The 4,986-nt window shown below is 35.5% G+C and overlaps 1 pseudogene; it reads right to left on the reverse strand.

Annotated features, from left to right (window-relative positions):
• Positions 1 to 2,161: 2,161 nt before the first annotated feature.
• LOC132279101 (senescence-specific cysteine protease SAG39-like) lies at positions 2,162 to 3,288 on the reverse strand (annotated as a pseudogene).
• Between the last annotated feature and the right edge of the window lie 1,698 nt (positions 3,289 to 4,986).

Consider the following 4,986-nt stretch of genomic DNA (forward strand, 5'->3'; position numbering starts at 1 on the left):
TGAAGAAACCACCGACGAAGAGCAAGAAGGATTGTGCTCAGTCGACGGTGAGCACGGGATGGTAGGGACTGATGGTGGTTTATAGGTTCAGCGAGAACAACGAATTAGCGATGGTGAAGTAACCGAAGATGATGGAGCACGTTGGTGCTGTTTTTGGTGGCTGTTGTGGACTGGTTTCTTCATCTTGCTGCGTTGCTCCATCTTCGTCTTCAACTGACCGTCGTGTTCAACTTGCCCCAATATTCTCCTCCACATCTCTCTATCAAACCACCTAATTTTTCAACCCAAGAAGGCCAAGGATGATTCTCGACATTAATACAGTTTGTAATTTGGCCGGAACTACTCATCGCCGACAATAAAACAGTACCGGGGAAAGAGAAGAGAGTTAGGGTTGCAGCGTTGGTGATGTGGGATTTGGGTAATGGATTAGTAGGATTGGAGATAATGATGGTCTGAGGAGAAGGAAGAAGAGGAGAGAGAGAAGGCCATGTGAAAAAACATATGGGTAGTTTGGTCAAAAAGAGAGTCAATAGGAGGTCAAAGGATATCATAGTCATCTAACACCTCAAAAGTTAATGACCTCAAAAGTACTTTGACCCATCAAAAATTGACATTTAAGGTGTAATTGAAATGCTAAACCACTAATTCAAATATAAGTGAAATCTAAAACCAAAATGTTAATCTAACTAAAAAAAATCTAACCTCAAAGGGTTTGAGTATAATTTATACTTATTTATTTATTTAATTATTTTTATCATTGGAACAAATAGAAATGCAAGCAAAATAATAATCTAACAATAGTTAAATTAATATTAATCATTTGATTAGACTAGGTCAAAGATTACGCAATATCTTTAATTAGAATGAATAATTAAATATATCTAGGGTTGTGTTGATAGATGAAGCCCACATCTTTTAACATTTTATGGAAGAGTCTCAATCCTCCTCTATAAATGCAGAGAAAGAAGGTTGGAGTCCATCATCCGATTCCCAGATAGAAAATTACAGGGTTGAAGGTTGTCTTGTATCAGAATATATATAAAGAACTTTCCCCAAATGTTGATTTTAAATAGATTTTTCATATTCGGGTATCTCTCCTATCAATTTATACATTTAGAGCACTGAGTTCAATTTGTGTTAAAATTGCTTCCGGTGTATGAATTCATTTGTCCATTTTAGTACTAGAAGTTTTATTTTGAAAGACTAATGTAAGAAGATGACAACCAATGAGATTTTATGTTGTCTATGTACTGGTAGAATTATTGTTTTGATAAACTTTCTTGTTGTCTATGGAAGCATCAAGTCAGCCCTTTGGGATTAGAATTGGAAGGAATTAAGCTTAAAATTTCAACTAAATTCCTTCCAATTCTTAACTCAAGGGGCCGATTCAGTCCTCCCAAACATTGCATTCGGGTAATTAATAATTTAGAGGCAAAACTGGAACTTATCTAATTTTTTCAACCTTTGAACCTGAACCAAAAATATAAGCAAACATTACACTTTATGGCCTTTGAGTGATATAGGCAACCTATTACCTCATCTCAAAGGAAATTTAGCTACTCAAAACGCTCAATTTATTATATACTTAATGGCTTGGACCGTTATCGTAATAAATTAATTCAATCTGAGATTACTGAAATTTTATCTGAAAATTTTAGAAAGATGATTGAAATATACTCACAGAATTAACTGTATTTAACTTAAAATTGCTTTGTTTTGGACTATTTCGATAAGCTTGAGGGTTTTGACATACTGGCCAAGAGTTTGTTATTTGGGTTGATAAGTATAAAACCTATACAAGATTTTAGAACTCTTTTATAGCCTTGAGACATGTTTGTCATTAGGTTTGCTTTTTAGGACTCTTTTGGCAGGTCAATTTCATTGAGACAAAAATATTTCTTTCAAATTACTAAGTGTTCTGGTTTTAATACTTATAGCATTTGCAATCATGCAAGAATGGAAAAAGCTTGGGGTGTAATTACAGAAAAAACAGATATATACTTTAAAATTTCATTAATAAGCTTTTACATTTTATATACATAGGAAATGCTTCACACACATTTTCAAATAAGTAACACGTACAACATATATATAAGCAAATAGAATTTGCTGAAACCACAATGGATTTCTAAGATGGAGGAGGGTACCCTCCCATATATCGTTAGCATTTTACTACAGTAGGATATGAAGAATCCATGGCAATGCCACAAATGCCTTCCTTAGCAACAATGTCTCTTTCCATCATAATATATCCCTTATCACCCCACATAGTACCCCATGAATTCTTGACTAACCAATACTTGGTCCCGTCAGCAGTTGTCCCATACCCAACTGCAGTAACACCATGGTCTAATTCAGTACCACAATATCCGGTGAAAACCCGGACGAGTAAAACTGGAAGGCTGCTCCACTAGCATCAATGGAAACTGAAATTGGTTGATTCGCCACAGCCTTCAGCAGTGCCGCCTCACTGTTGGCAGGCACCTTTTCGTAGCCTGTGATCTTCGCTGCAGGGGTCTCCTCCTTAGTCTTGCAAGTCCCATCTGTTCCATCGTATGGGTATGTTGCTTCAGTGGAAATGCCTTTGTTTTTTATAATGAATTCGAAGGCATCTTCCATGTAACCACCTTCGCAGCCTTGATCCACACCTTTGTCACAGTCCACCAGTTCTTGCTCCGACAATGAGATCAACTTAGTGGTTGTGAGCTGATTAATCCCTTCTGTGGCAGCTATTGCTGAAAAGGCCCAGCAACTTCCTGTTGAATGATTAACAATAGTACTAGTCATGAGAAAAATATTTATGGATGTGAAAAACATAAGTTAGACAATTAGGTGGAATATTGTCTTACCACATTGACCTTGATCCTTAACGGGTGTGACAGCCCCTTTTTTCCTCCAGTCCATGCTAGATGGGACCACGGTCACATTTTCATACCTAAACGAAGTTGCTTTAGATGGCCTTAAATTTGAAGAATTGATCTTGAAACCATTACGAGATGCCTGGAATTCTTCATTAGTTTGGTCAGCAAACTGATTGATGCCCAGCTTGTATGGTCTGTTCCCGGCATTGTTGAAGGATTCTATGAACTCCACGTTGTCCTTGAATATCTTGAAACGCCTTTCCTTCTCTGCGTTGTCCTTGTACACACGTCCATAGAGAGCCATCCATTGCTCGTGCTTCTCTAGCATGGATGCTTCATAGAGTGTACGCGACACTGCTTGAGAAGCCCACAGCCCCAAAATTAACAAAGTAGCAATGACAAATTTTTGGTTGTGTGTTAAAGCCATAGTGAAACTTGAAATGGCTAAGTAGTGATGGTGTTATGAGTAGATACAATTCCATGTCTGCGAGAGTTTGGTATTTATAGTAGTTGATGCATTCTCTTGAAGTTTTTGCTTTCTCAAATTGCATTTTTGTTCCGATGTGAATCTTTCGATTGAGAAGGATATAATCCTCTAGTTTGCCAGGGAAATTGTAATGACTTGGACAACCAATTTCAGTACCGTAAACGCTGCCCCATTAAAACTAGATTTTATTTTATTAGATTAATCTATTACCCTGACAAAATAGTTTTCTACCACATAGAAACCTATTCAATAGTCCTTGTTTTGTGAGGAAAAAACAGTATGTTTTATTAAATAAATATTAAAGATGTAAGTTTTTGTTGTATTGGTTGTATTTACTTTGTGTCTAGCTGAAACTTATTTTTCCTGGCTTGTTCCTGAGCCTTGTAGAATAATACATTTGAATAGAAAGTAGTTTCAAATGTGACATTTTTTATTTATTTTTATATATGTGACTTTAATTGGAAGAAATTCCTATCTTTCCAAGCAACCTCATTTTATCACATGAAGTTTAATATTAGGAAATGCAGCATAAATGGCACCATCAACTTTCAAAGTTTTGTTTCAAAAAAAAAAAAAAAAAAAAAAAAAAAAAAAAAAAGAGAGAGAGAGAGAGAGAAAAACAAACTTCATTTCTCTAAGATTTGTGACCTGATATGAAAAGAATCAGGTGAATTACTCACAGGGCAATGAGCGGAGTGAGAAGAGATATATTATCGTTCAATAAGAATTTTTCTTCCAAGGAAGAACAATAATGTTGAAAAGGAAGTAGATTCAAGCTGCATGTTTGGTTTAATTTTTTATGAATATTTAAAATAACAGAGAAAAAATAGTTTAAAAATTCATTTAGTTGATAGTTTCTAATGAAGACCTAATTTCAGACATGTCTGTATTGGTCATCTCAAAACTTTTTTTTTTTTTTAAAATGATTTTTTTTAAAAATAGTAAATAAACAAAAATGGTCCTAAATCTTAGTAGACTATTTTTTTTATCTTAGCTTGGGAAAACGTTGACAACCAAACCTTCTTTCTGGTTCAGCAATCCAGTGGAGGTCATTAGCCCAGCTGGATTCAGTTAAGGACTCCTGTTTATCATGGAAGTATTGGTGCTCAAATGTAAAATATATTGATGAATATAAGAAATTGTAAAATAGGGATCAACTGCTGGCCTTTAAGCTATATGCTAGAACGTATGGAAAGTAATCTTTAAGGACAAAAGGATAAGTGAAACAGTGATAGTAGGCAAAGCAGTGAATCAGTTTCATCAATATATGAAGGCAATATTAAGCACAGACGGAGAATATAATAGAGGAGATTCTGCTGCTAATAAGGTCCCTTTATCTATGTGAAATTCAACTTCGATGCGATTCTCAGTGCAATATCTGGAGAATTGGGCGGGGGTATAATGGTTACAGATTCAACTGGCTCTGTATTATGCAAAAGTGGCTGAAGGTTTAACTTTTGCTATACCCTGTGAATGATAGTTTTGGAAGGTGATGCTTAGTCTGAGTGTTTTTGGCTGTTAGAGGTTTAAAAGGTAGCTCATTGTTATAAAAGCAGTTGTGGAAGATGTGGAGAAGCTTTTGCATTTTAACAAGGAATTCAAATTGGACTTTGTGATAGCAAGAGGAGGCAACATGGC

The sequence above is a fragment of the Cornus florida genome, unplaced genomic scaffold (genome assembly GCF_030987335.1).
Source record: "Cornus florida cultivar Cherokee Brave unplaced genomic scaffold, ASM3098733v1 CherokeeBrave_3.0.0_Hap2_Chr01, whole genome shotgun sequence".
NCBI classification, from domain to species: Eukaryota; Viridiplantae; Streptophyta; class Magnoliopsida; order Cornales; family Cornaceae; genus Cornus; species Cornus florida.